Source organism: Symphalangus syndactylus, chromosome 4, assembly GCF_028878055.3.
Source record: "Symphalangus syndactylus isolate Jambi chromosome 4, NHGRI_mSymSyn1-v2.1_pri, whole genome shotgun sequence".
Lineage (NCBI taxonomy): Eukaryota > Metazoa > Chordata > Mammalia > Primates > Hylobatidae > Symphalangus > Symphalangus syndactylus.
Window position 1 is genome coordinate 137238921 of NC_072426.2, and position 15945 is coordinate 137254865.

Sequence of the window (15945 nt, forward strand, 5' to 3'; positions counted from 1 at the left end):
GCATTTCTTATATTTCTAGGCTAAAGTAATTGCATTTAATATATGCATTTATGCTACAATATTAAGTCTTCATGATTTTAAAGGTGATAGAATTGTAAAAAAAAAAAAAATCCAAAAAAGTAAAAGAAAACTTAAATCACCCGCATCTTACAATGGAGACATAAATACTGTCAACATCTCGGAAGTTATTTTTCAGTCATTTTGTGATAGGTGATGATAGATAGATAAAAAATAAATGGATACTTTATTTTTAAAAATTATAATCATATTGATTATGGTTTTATATCATCTAACATTATATCATGACTATTTTGGCCTGCCAATAAACATTTTTAGAGCATCTGATTTTTAAGATCAATGTATCTTGTGTTAAAATGTATTTAAATTGAGCATTCGTTAATCTATGCAAAGAACCGTGCTTGATGCATGGAGTGTAGAAAGGTTTGCACAACATTTCCAAAGACTAGGAGATGAAGTGCCATATTCATGCTGTTGACACAGAGGAAAATTACTTAATGCTGCAAAAGCACAGCATGCTCTACAATTTCAGAGGAGGAAAAAATTAAGATCCTCTTTTAGAAAGTAATTAAAGGAGTCAATACATTTGAGCTAAGTTGTCAAGGCTGGCTGGACTTTTGACATGTGAAGATGAGAAGAACAGACTTTACAAGTGAAGAGAAATCACGAGCAAAGGAAAAGAGGCAGATGTGTATGTAAAATGTGGACAAAACATCTCGGAAAGTGTGGCATAATACATCAGGTTCATGGGCATAAAAGTCTTATAGAACAAGGAACAGTGAAAGAATATAGTAGCAAAGGTAAAGGCTATGTCAGTGGTTGAGCTGCAGGTGATTTTCACTTGTACTTTCTTTCCAAATTTGTGATTTTATTAAAAAATATGTACAGTGACAAGAATTTATCTTATGACCTTACAAACATAAATGACCTTACTCATTTGTTCATGTTGACAATACTATGAGGTGGGTGTAAATACTGCAGATGAGAAAATAGGGACGGAGAGGATAAGAAATTTAAAAAAGGGTGCACAACTAGTGGATACCAAAGCTAGATACTGAGCCTAGAAAGGTTTAATCCAAAGTCCAAGCTCTTCGCCAAATTTGCTCTACTGTCTCTCTTTCCTTTCTATTGTTTATAATTAATAATTATAATATTAGGAAAAATAAATTAAGCAGCAACATGGTACATGATTATACAAACTTTGTTTGTATAGATACTCATTTCCATGAACCAATTTATCTTTGATCCAGCCCTGTGGATGCAGGAATAAAATAACATCAGAGTGGATTTTCTCATGAGTAAAACTGCAGAATCTGTAGTTTAAAATAGATTTTTAAGGTCCCAAAGTAACTGTTGATTTCCAGTGGTTTTGAATTTGGTCCCCTTAAGAAAAACTGTAACCACTGATAAACTTCTTATAGACCTTGTCACAGGAAGTGAGTGAGGTTGGCCAAAGGCTGGCATTTTTGAAATTTGTTTTTCTATTTATCTGAAAATATTTTTTGCCATACTAATTATTTTCAAGAGAGGGAAGGAAAAGATTAATAAGAAAAAAGAATCAGATTTTATTCATACATGAAGCCATTCGGAGCAGAATCCCAGATATGCAGTATTTGCTTGGGACTCAGGAGTCACAAGTTTACCTCACTTTATAAAATGATCCATTCTTCAGACATCCCAACTCAGTATCTGAATGTTCTATGTACTCCCAGGTGGAAATGCTCTCTACTTAGTGTCTCTAGCTTTAATTACTGTTATGCAATCGTTATCTAACAATGGAAATAATTCTTTTAAATCAACCCATTGTTACATTACTACTTGTATTCAACACAAATGAATAATACTTAAAATAAGGAAGATATATTGACAATTTTGTTCAAAAGAAAAAACTGTCTATGAAAATCTTCATGTGTTACCAGTTAAAAGAAGCTTAATGTAAACTAAGAAACATCTAATAATTTTGGTACGAAAATAGAAGATAAATACTTCAGTAGAACATAAGAATGAGAAGGGCTCGACTGAAACTGAAGTAGGACTGACCTTTACTGAACCCAATCTCTTTAGAGAAACTGCTCATTTTGGGTGGTGTAGCTGAATTATTAGTTAATAACATACTACTTACTCTTAAAATATGTGGACAGAAAATTTGACATAATATATGCATCCTGTTAATAAAGAAAAAATTCTGGTATAAAAAATGAAAGTTAATAATTAAAATTTATAAATACTTGTCCAAAGTTTCTCCCCTTCCAAATATTTAGTTGCAAAACATTCTGAGGTTTTTTTTTTTTTTTACTTTCTTCTGATGTCAGTATGCAAGTAACTAAGTTATATATAAATACATTTTAATACTTTTAAATTAAGATATTACATATATGAAGGGAAAAATCTTCATTGTATATACCTTGTTACATATAACAAATTAGCATAACTATATAATTACCATCTAAGTCAAAATGCAGAACACCCAGTTAACAACCTCCTTTGTCCCACAAAGGCAGCCATTATTCTGACTTCAGAAAGCCATAGACTAGTTTTGGCTGTTTTTGAACTTCATATAAATGAAATCATACATTATGTAGATGTTAGTGACTGGCTGCTTTCACTTAATGTACTGTAAGATTCATCCACATTTTTGCAGTCGGAGTTTTTCAAAATCTTTCTGCATTATATGACTATACTATATTATATTTACCCATTAACTGTTATTGGACATTTGGATTTTTTTTCAGTAACAGAACATAACAAATAGTGCTGCTAGGAACATTCTTGTATAGATCTTTTGGCGAACATATACTCTTAACTGTTGGGCCAATACATAGTAATGGAATTTCTGGGAAAAAGCATAGATTCAGATTTAGTAATTATGTCTAATCCTTCTCCGAAATGGTTTTATCAATTTACATTCCCAACATACCATATGAGAATTCCAGTTGCTCTACATCCTCACAAATACTTAGAAATATCAGTAATTTTTAAAATGTCATATATTTTGGTGTATGTATTAGTAGTAGAAACTCATTTGAGATTTAGTTTGCATTTCTCTGATACTAAGACATTTATATTTTAAAGAGTTTTTAAAGAAGGGAAAAGAGGAATGGATCACTATTTCTAATCCACAATTTGGGCAGGTATCAAGATAAACTATGACAATCCATGAATATGTCTCCTAAGGAACATAGTCAACTTTATTAATTCAGAGAGTGCTAGCAAAATTAAAATAAACAAAATTCTAGAATAGAATGCATATGTCATAAAAAGGCTAAATATTAATAGAACTAAAAATATTAGTTTTTATTATTTTGTGGTATAATCAATGCTAATTTTAAGCTGCCAAAATGCTACACACACTTCCAATCACTTCCAAATTTGGATAAAAAATTTGATTTGGGAAAAATATTTCAAATATCACAATTTTATTGTATTTGACGCAGACTTAAATGTTTGTATTTTCTTTCTTTTTTACAATGAGGCTTCACACTTTTGACATGTAAAATGGGACAGTGCAACTTGATGTGATTAGTGTTCCCTTCTTAGACTATGTCATTCCTTCTACTGGTTAGATTTGTATTTCAGATGACTACAAATAAGACAAGCCTAACAAGATTCATAATTCTGTTCTTGCAGCTGAAACAGTTTCAATTTTAAATAAACTATCCTTGTAAGGAACTGGCAAAAACAGTTACATCCATTGAAACTAAAATTTAATGTGGGAATTTTGCATATTATATTCAGCAAACAAATACTTTCATGTGAGGAAAAAAGGGGGAAAGGGTTATTTTATAACAATGAAGTTATGAAAATTTTAAGTCATAGAGGTGCTGCCTTTATATTTTCAGTGCATTGGAGGATTTATGTATGACTTCTTGATTCTGATATTCATTTTAAACTTGTTAAATTCAAGAAATAACTTTTCCAGCACTAAAATGAAACAGGTTGCCTGGTTAGCTTGCACAGTAATTTTAGAGTAAACTATATACACAGTTAAAACAAATGCTATAGAAATTGTCCCCAGTAAAGAAAGACAGACTGTCTAAGGACCCTTGGTAAAATGTAAAATGCGCCCAGGATTTAATGTGTATCCATTTTATAAAAATTCTAAGATGATATATGTGATCAAACCTAATTTTAAAATTAGCATACTATTTGAATATTTAACATGTACACTCACACAAGCAGAGCTTCATGAGCAAGGGGATCTTTGTATAAAGCTTCAAAATTTTTTCTCTATTCCAAATGAAGTATAATAAATGAAGGAATGAAGTTTGTACATTTTCTTTCTGTTATTTTGTTATCCAAGTTCTCCTCTTTTTTTAATGATTGCCCACTTCTGAATTACGCATTTGATGTTGAATGGGGTATATATAGTTTACTCATGTTAGAAAAGCTTCAATTAGATGTTCAAGCTCTTGAGAAATTCTTTATGTAATTCTTTCACGTAATTCTCTACAGTAGAAAAAATGGAAAGAAAGTGCCTTTGTTAACTTCACTCATTCTTTTTTCACTGATTTACTCTTTCTATTCATAAGTATTTACTTAATATTATCTATATGCCAATTATTCTGCTGGGCCAAAGGGATTAAAATACAACAACACATCAACATAGTGCCTTTGATTGAAGATGCTACCCTCTCAGTAGCTAGACAAAACAAAAATGTAAGATAAAGCAGAACGACAAGCGCAAGAGGACAGGCAATCAGACAATGGATAGGGAAGAAGAGCTAGGCATGGTGGCAGAGGACTCTTTTTGGCATTTAGGTGGACTTTACAATTATTATAACTCTAGGGTAGTTGGTATTATGACTTGCACTTTATGGATGAAGAATCTGGGACAAAGACAGAATGTAATTGACTTGAGGCAATCTGAACTGCATTATCACAATGACAGAAAGGTGAGTTGCTGTATTCTTTTTTGATTGAAAACTCTGGATAGAAATGGCATTTCAATCAAGTTTGCAGCAGCCTTTGAACAAAACATTAAAATTCTGATTTAATTTATATATCAATATTACAAAGACTAAATATAAAAAAGTAATTTGTAAAGTAACAATCAAGGAAAATTGGACATGCCGAGAGTGGTAAAAATCTACTTTAAGGACTAACTTTTTAATTTCTTTTCACTGGGTTTTAAATTTTTAACCACAATGAAATTAAAATATATTATTTTCTTTTTTTTTTTTTTTTTTTTTTAATTATACTTTAGGGTTTTAGGGTACATGTGCACAATGTGCAGGTTTGTTACATATGTATCCATGTGCCATGTTGATTTCCTGCACCCATTAATTCGTCATTTAGCATTAGGTGTATCTCCTAATGCTGTCCCTCCCCCCTCCCCCCACCCCACAACAGTCCCCGGAGCGTGATGTTCCCCTTCCTGTGTCCGTGAGTTCTCATTGTTCAATTCCCACCTATGAGTGAGAACATGCGGTGTTTGGTTTTTTGTCCTTGCGATAGTTTACTGAGAATGATGTTTTCCAGTTTCATCCATGTCCCTACAAAGGACGCGAACTCATCATTTTTTATGGCTGCATAGTATTAATATAACTTTTGAAATCTCACTGTTCTATTGTTTTCTATACTGTAGTAATTGTCCTCAAGATACCAATGGGACAAAGGGGAAAAAATAAGAGACCTATATGTGCTTCTATTTAAGAAGCTTTGTAACTTTTAAATAGAGAGAACATATAACATATTGTTTATACCAAAACATATTTGAGATTTAAAATAGGCACAAATAGGCCGGGCGCGGTGGCTCACGCTTGTAATCCCAGCACTTTGGGAGGCTGAGGCGGGCGGATCACGAGGTCAGGAGATCGAGACCACGGTGAAACTCCATCTCTACTAAAAATACAAAAAATTAGCCGGGCGTGGTGGCGGGCGCCTGTAGTCCCAGCTACTCGGAGAGGCTGAGGCAGGAGAATGGCGTGAACCCGGGTGGCGGAGCTTGCAGTGAGCCGAGATCGTGCCACTGCACTCCAGCCTGGGTGACAAAGTGAGACTCCGTCTCCCCCCGCCACCCCCCCCCCAAAAAAAGGCACAAATAATTCTGAAAAAGAATCATCCAAATATTTTAATAGGGCTTAAGTAGGATACTTTCTCTCATCAAACTTTCATTGTAACTTTATTTCTTCTATATCCAGCTACATTAATCTTGATATTTAAAATTACGATAGAGAAGTTATGAAATTAGACAACTAGGTACATTTGTTAGGATCACTGCTTCCTTGCTGCACATATTCAAACAAATTACTTTACCCTCCTAAGTCTTTCATCAGTAAAATGGCAGCAATAATAATGGCTGCCTCATAGAATTAGTATAGGCAAAGCACCTAAAGCAGTGCCTGTACAGAGGAAAAAACATCAATGAAGGTTAGCTACTAATTTTTATCTACAGTTGTATGTACTTAAAATTATCATATATATTTATCCTTTTCTGCTGCAACAATTCTGGTGCTATAGTGATCAGATTGACTTAACAATTTTTTCAGAAAAGCTCTTACAGTTCATTTTTGCCAATTAAGTATTTTTTTCCCTTCATCAGAACACTGCTTAAAAATCATGCCAACTGTGGCACCTTCTTATGCTAACCAGGTATATATATCAATATCTCAGTGATAACACACTTAAGCATATGCAGGTAAATTGTATGACAGTATCACAGACGATGAAATCAGGGTTTGGGAGCTATAATAAGTGGTAGAAATAACCACCTGCTCCTCAGGTTAAGTGATTTGTTCCAGGCCACATGACATTTTTTGCAGGGCAGGACTAGATCCCATATATTCTGATTTCTAGTGCATGGTTGGTTGTTTTTAGCATGGTAATATAATATATTGTTTAACTAAGACACTTTTGTGAAAGAAAGAGGGTGCTATAAAAAAACACATTGGAAAGATATATATATTTTATATATATTATATATAGTATATATAAAATAAATATATACTATATATAATATATATAAAATAAATAAATAATATATAAAATAAATATATATAATATATATAATATATATAAAATATATAAAATAAATATATATTATATACAATATATAATATATATAAAATACATAAAATAAATACATATAGTATATATAATATATAATATATATAAAATATATAAAATAAATATATATAATATATATAATATAATACATATAAAATAAATATATATAAAATATATATTTTATATATATATATATATATATATATATATATATATATATAGCTAATTTGTTGTCTCAGGCAAACCGGGATTATGGCATATCAGCCATGAATTAATAGATAAAATAGAAACTTTGTCAAGTATTTTAATATGGAGAATTTAACGTGGGGTATTTTTAAGGTGTACAGAAATGAAAAAGCAAACAGGGAACACTAAGTTGGATAATAACTGTAAGAACCAACCCTCATTTCTCGGGGTGGGAAAACAAAAATAAAGATATTGATATTTTCAAACCTTAGAAGTTCAGAGGAGGGCACCAGAGATCTAGAATTAAAACCCTTTGGGGAATGGGTACCAACTGATCATTTCTGATACCTCAGAAATTCAACAGAGGACCCCAGGAGAATCGGGACTCAGACCTTTGGGGAAGGCATGAGGTCCAGGTGATGATGATACCTTAGGAGTTTGGAAAAAGGACTTGTGGTTTGGGCCTTTGAAAATGGTGTTTTGTTTTAGTTTTTTTTCTGGTGTGATGATTAATTTTATGCCTCACTTTGGCTGGGCCATAGTGCCCAGATATTCAGTCAAACTTTATTCTAAACGATTCTGGAAGTGTTTGTCTACCCAATGCCTGTTCCACCATCGTATTTTGAAAACACAGAGTCTGTTTTTACAAGTTTATAGCTGGAGAGGAATTTTGCCTTAGATAAATCACAGGTTTTGGTTCACTAGGTACATTGTCACAGAGCACTGTGACTCATCCATGTATGATTTAGATGATATTTTTGATAATCTTGATAATTTGATAATTTTGATGATTTTTTAAGATGAGATGACTTTAAAGTTGATGCTGAATGAGTTAAGACTTTTGGGGCTATTTGGATGAAATGAATGTACTTTGCATGAGATAGGGATGTAAGATAATTTGGGGGGTGGCAGGCGCAGAATGCTGTGGATTAAATTATGCTATGCCCTCAAATTCATATGTGGAAGCCTGAACCCCCAGTGTGACAGTGTCTAGAGATGGGGACTTTAGGAGGTAACAAAGGTTAAATGAGGTCAAAAAAGTGAGGCTCTAATCCCATGTCTGTTCACTTTTTAAGAAGAAGAAAAGAGAAATCTCTTTGTCTCACTATGTGAGGACACAGCAAGAAGGCTGATATCTGCAAGCAAGGAAGATAGCCCTCACCAGAAACTGCATTGGATGGAACCTCAATCTTGGACTTCTAGCCTCCAGAACTGTGAGAGAATAAATTTCTGTTGTTTAAGTCACCCTGTCTATGGTATTTTTGTTATGGCAGCCTGAGCTGACTAAGTGTTTTTTAGGTAATATTAACATTTAAATTGGTGCTGTAATTGAATGCATATATCTCCCCAAAATTCAAATATTCAAAGTGTTAACCCCCAAAGTGATGACATTAGTATGTGGGGCTTTTTGAAAGGTATTTAGATCATGAGGGTAGAGCCCTGATGAATGGGATTAGTGCCTTCATAAAGGAGGCCTCAGGAGGCGTGTTTGCCCCTTCCACCGTGAGAAGTTACACTGAGAATATGGTTGTCTTTGAGAAAATGGGGCCTAATCAAACACTGAATATACTAGTCCCTAAATCTTGGACTTCTCAGCTTCCAGAAAGAAATACATTTCCGTTGTTTATAAGCTACCAGCCTACGGTATTTGTTATAGCAGCCCAAAAGACTTAAGACAAAGGTGAGTAAAACAGATTACTTTCCCTAATGTGGGGGTGGGGTTTATCCAATCAGTTGAAGGCTTAAATAGACCAAAGACAGATGCTTCCTGAAAAAGAATTCTTCCAGGAAGACACGCTTGCAACTTGAACTAAAACTTCTCCCTCAGTCTACAGCACACTGGCCTACCTCACCAATTTTGGATTTACCAAATCTCCATAATGGTATCAGTGAATTCTTTGAAATAAATCTTTCTGTATATAAAGGCACAGCCTGGAGATATTTTGAGTTCAGTTCCAGGCCATAACAACAAAGCTAATATTGCAATAAAGTGAGTCACATTTTGTTTTGTTTCCCAGTGCATATAAATTTATGTTTATACTATCTTGTAGTCTATTAAGTGCAATAGGCATTATATCAACAAAACAATGTACATACCTTAATTAAAAAAAACCTTATTGCTAAAAAAAAAGAAAAGCTGATGATTGCCTTATCCTTCAATGAGTCATGATCTTTTTGCTGGTAAGGGCTCTGGCCTTGATTTTGATGGCTGTTGACTGACCATGATGGTGTTTGCCAAAGGTTGGGTGTCTGTGCCAATTACTTGAAATAAGACAATGAGATTTGCCACACTGACTGACTCTTTCTTTCACAAAATATTTCACTATAGCATGCTAAACTATTTGATAGCATTTTACCCACAGTAGAAGATTTTTTAAAACTGGAGTAAATCCTTTCAAACCCTGCTGCTGCTTTATCAACTAAGTTTATGTAATATTCTAAATCGTTTGTTGTCATTTCAACAATGTTCACAGCATGTTCACCAGGAGCAAATTCTATCTCAATAAACTACTTTCATCCCCACTCCTGCCATAGAGAAGATGGAGCTGATCCAGAAGGCTAAGCTAGCTGAGTGCTATGATGACATGGGTATCTGCATGAAGGCCATGACCAAGCAGGGCACCGAGCTGTCCAATGAGGAGTACAACCTGCTTTCTGTGGCCTATATGAATATGGTTGGGGGCTGCAGGTCCACCTGCAGGGTCATCTTAAACATCAAGCAGAAGACAGACACCTCCAACAAGAAGTTGCAGCTGATTAAGGACTATCAGGAGAAAGTGGAGTCTGAGCTGACATCTGCACCACGGTCCTGGAATGGTTGGATAAATATTTAATAGCCAATTCAACTAATCCAGAGAGTGGGGTCTTCTATCTGAAAATGAAGGGTGATTACTTCCAATACCTTGCTGAAGTTGCATGTGGTAATGATCAAAAACAAATGATAGATAATTCCCAAGGAGCTTACCAAGAGGCATTTGATATAAGCAAGAAAGAGACACAATCCACACATCCAATCTGCCTGGGGCTTGCTGTTAACTTTTCTGTGTTTTACTGTGAGTGTCTTAATAATCCAGAGCTTGCCTGCATGCTGGCTAAAACAGCTTTTGATGAAGCCATTGCAGAACTTGATACACTGAATGAAGACTCATCCAAAAGACAGCACCCTCATTATGGAGTTGCTTAAAGACAACCTAACACTATGGACTTCAGACTACAGGAGAAGAATGTGATGCAGCAGAAGGGGCTGAAACTAAATCCGGACGTGGTGTCATCCTTCTTCCCTTCAAGAAACCTTTTTACACATCTCCATTCCTTATTCCACTTGGATTTCCTATAGCAAAGAAACCCATTTATGTATATGGAATCATCCGTTTATAGTCTTTTCACACTGCAGCATTGGGAAAACTTCATTCCTTGATTTGTCTTGGCCTTCCTGGTGTGCAGTTACTGCTGTAGAAAAGTATTAATACCTTCATTTCATATAAACATAAGCAACTTCCAAGCACTTAGGTAGAAGACTAAAAATGTATCCAGTATTTAAGTAATCTGAACCAGTTCTGCAAGTGACTGTGTTTTGTATTACTGTGAAGATATGAAAATGTAGTTAATTACAATTTAAAGAGTGTTCCACATAACTTCTTAATTTCTACATTCCCTCCCATACTTTTCAGGGTTTCCCTTCAATAAGCAACTTTTCCATGCTCCTAATGTATTCCTTTTTAGTAGGAATCCAGAAGTATTAAATTGAATGGAAAAGCGCTTGCCATTTCTAGCTGGAGGTCACAAATTGAAATGCCTCCTATATCACATATTATGGAGGTCCTATATATCTGTGGCAACAGGGACTTTCCTTATTCACTCTTTATTTGCTGCTGTTTAAGTTGACAACCTCCCTTCCCAATAAAAATTCACTTACACCTACTGCCTTTGGAGTTCTGCTATGCACTTTACTGTGTAATACAAGTAGCATGTTGCTGCCAGAATACAAGCATTGCTTTTGGGAAATTAAAGTATATGTCATTTCTTAATACACTACAAAGGGGAAATAAAAGTATACAAGTACCAGTCTAAAACTTTAGTAGTTTTCCATGCAGATATGTGCACATGTCAGGGGGTGTCCAGTTTGTCTAGTATTGTTATTTAGAGATTTGGATCACTACAGTGCATTGCTAATCAGTGACTGTAGTCCCAAAAAAGCCTTGTGAAAATGATATGCCCTATGTAACAGCAGAGTAACATAAAATACAATTACATCTTATAAACAACAACAACAAAAAACCACTACATTATTTGCTTATCCATAAGAAACAACTCCTGGCTGAGGCAGGAGGATTGCTTGAGGCCAGTAGTTTCAGACAAGCCTGGGCAACAGAGCAATGCCTCATCTCTGCAATTTTTTCTAATTAGCCAGGTGTGGTGGTATGCATCTGTAGTCCCAGCTACTCGGGAGGCTGAGGTGGGAGGACTGCTTGAGCCCAAGATTTCAATGCTGCAGTGAGCCATGATCATGCCATCGCACTTCAGCCTGGGTTACAGAGCAAGATTCCATCTCTAAAAAATCTTTATATAGTAAAAAAAAAAAAAAAGAAGCAACTCCACATCTGTTCAAGTGTGATCATGAAATTGTAACAATTCAGTCATATCTTGAGGTTCTACTTCTACTTCTAGTTCTCTTGCCAATTCCACCGCATGTGTAGTTACTTCCTCTCCTGAAGTCTTGAACCATGCAAAGTCATCTATTAGGACTGAAGTCAACTTCTCCTAAATTCCTGTTAATGTTGATATGTTGTTCTCCTGCCCTGAATCACAAATATTCTTAATGACATCTGCAATGATGAATCCTTTCCAGAGGTTTTCAATTTATTTTGCCCAGATTCAATCAAAGGAATCACCATCTATGGCAGCTACACTAAACCTTAAATAATACCTGAAAGTTGAAATTACCTTTTTATCTATGGCTGCAGAATAGGTGTTGTGTTAACAGACACACAAACAAAATTCATCTCCTTGTATATCTCTATCAGAGCTCTGGAGTCATCTAGGATTTGTTGCTTAATCTAAAGTGTACAAGCAGAGTAGATTTAACGTAATTCTTAAGGGCCATACAAATTTCCAAATGGTAAATGAGCATTGGCTTCAATTTAAAGTTACCAGCTGCATTATCCCCTAACAGAAGAGTCAGCCTGTCTTTTGAAGCTTTGAAGTCGGGCATTGACTTATCTTCCCTAGTTATGAAAGTCCTAGGTGGTACCGTCTTCCAGTAAAAGGATGTTTTCATCTACATTGAAAATCTGTTTTTAAAGGTAGACACCTTAATTAATTATCTTAGCTAGATTTTCTGGATAACTTGCTGAAGCTTCTCCATTAGCATTTGCTGCCTCAACTTGCTCTTTATGTTATGGAAATGGCTTCTTTCCTTAAACCTCATAAACTAGCCTCTGCTAGATTCCATCCTTTCTTCTGCAGCTTCCTCAGTCTCTCAGCCTTTACAGAATTGAAGAGAACTGGGACCTTGCTCTGATTAGTCTTTGACTTAAAAGAATGTTGTAGATGATTGATCTTCTAACCAGACCACTAAAACTTTGTCCATATCAACAATAAGGCTGTTTTGCTTTCTTATCATTCATGGATTCACTGGAGTAGAACTTTAATTTCCTTTAAGAACCTTACATTTGTATTCACAACTTGGCTAACTGGTACAAGGGGCTTAGCTTTCAGCCTATCTCAACTTTCAACATACCTTCCTCACTAAGCTTAATTATGTCTAGTCTTTGATTTAAATTGAGAAATGTGTGACTTTTTCTTTCACTTGAACACTTAGTGGCTATCGTATGGTAATTAGTTGGCCTAATTTTAGTTTTGTGGTGTATCAGAGAATAGGAAGGTCCGAGCAGAGGGAGAGAGACAGGGGAAAGGCCTGATGACGGAGCAGTCAGAACGCACACAACAGTCTTATGTAGGCATGATTCAGAGTGTTCCGAAACAACTCCAACAGTAACATCAAAGATCACTGGTCACGGATCACCATACCAAATATAATAACCATGAAAAAGTTTGAAATATTGTGAGGATTACCAAAATGTAACAGAGACTTGAAGTGAGCACATGCTATTGAAAAAACAGTGCAGACAGACTTGCCGAACACAGGGTTGCCACAAACCTTCAGTGTGTAAAAACAACAAAATTGCATTGTGAAATGCAATAAAAGTGAAGCTCAACAAAATGAGGTGTGCCTGTATATATACCGTTGCTTCTATTTCTCTTGAGAACCCAAATATATTTGACTAATTCTTGTACCTGAGAAATTCAGAGAGGAGCACACTAGGAGCTGAGGCTCAGATCTCTGAGGATGGTTTGATGCTTGGCTAATGATGGTACTTCAAGCTTGTGGAGATTGGACATTGTGACCTGGAACTGAGGCCTCTGGGGAGCAGGCACTACCCATCTGCTTCTGGTATCTGTGTGTGTGCACATCAAGGCTGGTTCTGGAAATGACTATACCAGCTTGAGATGTAAACCAACTGCAGTTGATTGTGTGAAACACCATCTGCTAGAATGATGTTGATATAAACAAGATTTTTCTCCCTGCCTTTTCATTTTCCTCAGTGTCCCCAATTAGGTAAAACTAACAGCTGAGAAGAGAAGGTAGTTCTCAGAGCCTCAGGCTCAGCCTCTCCAAGGAGTACATAAGTGTGGCTTTGGGACACAGTTCATCCTTGGTGGTCATGTATACGTACTTGAACTTCCATTCAAAACAATACCAGTTTTATGCTTCCACATAACAAGTTACACGTATAGTTGTATAAATGAAATCACTCTCATCTTCTCCCTAACAAGGGTGGTATAAAAGCTAAATCTCATGTACTCATCTCTAAGTGGCCATAATTTACACTTGTCTAGTGATGCTCAGTAGTCCTCTATTTCAGTCGCAGTCCCACTGGAATACTCTGCAACCTCAAGACTAAATCCTAAAGTAAGCCACCACCACCAAGCCTTACATAAAATAATGAATGAAATGAGAGAAGGGAAAAATTAGCCAATACATACATATACATACAAACATATATATACCCATATATATTCTCACATACTGAAATATGTGATAAAAATATGCATAGTAGAGGTTTTATTTTATAGTTAATAACAAAAGATACAGTTGAATTTTTAACTTATTTTATTATCAATGTCATATGCCTTTTGTCTTTGGTAAAAAGGAATGAACTCACATCTTTACTCCTAGGATATCTGAATTTTCAGTGGTTTTCCATATATAAATATATAACATATATAAATATAACACAAATATATACATATATAAAACATATGCAGCCATAAAAAATGATGAGTTCGTGTCCTTTGTAGGGACATGGATGAAACTGGAAAACATCATTCTCAGTAAACTATCGCAAGGACAAAAAACCAAACACCGCATGTTCTCACTCATAGGTGGGAATTGAACAATGAGAACTCATGGACACAGGAAGGGGAACATCACGCTCTGGGGACTGTTGTGGGGTGGGGGGAGCGGGGAGGGACAGCATTAGGAGATACACCTAATGCTAAATGACGAGTTAATGGGTGCAGGAAATCAACATGGCACATGGATACATATGTAACAAACCTGCACATTGTGCACATGTACCCTAAAACCCTAAAGTATAATAAAAAAAAGAAAAAAAAAAAAAAACATATGCATGCACGTGTGTGTCCATGTGCACACACGCACGCAAACACACACACAATTTTCCATTAACCTTTGCAGTTGGACTTGGAGGCATCCCAGATAATCTTTTGGGTTTGCTGACATATTTGGAGTAGTGACCTAATTTTTCCTTGTAATCAGGATCAATCAAGCCAACCAGTGCAATAACTTGCCTGTTGGTTCAATGGCAAGAGAAGCACAAATTGGCCAAGTGGCCATTTCAACTTATAATTCACTAAAAGCATTATTGTGCCTTCTGCTGAAAGTACTTTTTCCTTAGGAGGTAAAAAATTGAAACTAGCAGAGTCTAAATTATAGGAAATAAAGCAAAAAATTTTTAAATGGATTATTAAGAAAAATAGTGAGAGATGTGACTCCATCCTCTACCCCTTGATTCCCAGACCCATATATCCTGGTATAGGGCACATAACAGAACATATTGATCAATGGCTCAAAACATATTTTCCATTATATAAGATAAAATCTCTCTTTTTTAAAACGGGAGATGATCTCTAAATTGCACTGGAATTAAGTTTTCAATAGACCATTCCACCATCCTTTCAGGCCACCTGCTTTACAGTGACAAAGTGCATGAATAAAACCAGATAATTCTCTGAGTATGAACCCACTTGGCACACTTCTTTTAGTGTGACATAAGGATCTTGGTCTTAGGAAATGTTATGTGAAATAAAATGAAAGTAAATAAGGCCACAGATATTTTTGCTAATATAAAGCTTTGGGGCACAAAAAGCAAATGTATATCTACAATATAATCTCGATCCAGTGATGGCAAATTACTGTCTCCTCCCTGATGTAAGGCACGCAATCACTCAGCAATGAGGTGACTGGCTGGCCCCCATTAGGAAGGTGCCATTTGAGGGTTTTGTACTGATCTCTGCTCTTAAAAGAGTTAGGCATTCAGTAGTGGTGGCAGCCAGATATGCAATGGTAAGGAAAAGTGCACTGTGGAGCTAACTACGTAGCCTCTAGCTCTGCCACAATGACCACACTGTGCCCTGGCACACTGAACAACT

The 15945-nt window shown here is 35.4% G+C and overlaps 1 protein-coding gene and 1 pseudogene across 2 annotated transcripts in view; one reads left to right on the top strand and one right to left on the bottom strand.

The window, feature by feature from the left end:
* The window catches only part of MARCHF1 (membrane associated ring-CH-type finger 1), an 864354-nt gene that overhangs the window by 410587 nt on the left and 437822 nt on the right, over positions 1–15945 (bottom strand). The window lies entirely within an intron of this gene.
* LOC129480393 (14-3-3 protein theta-like) lies at positions 9387–10587 on the top strand (annotated as a pseudogene).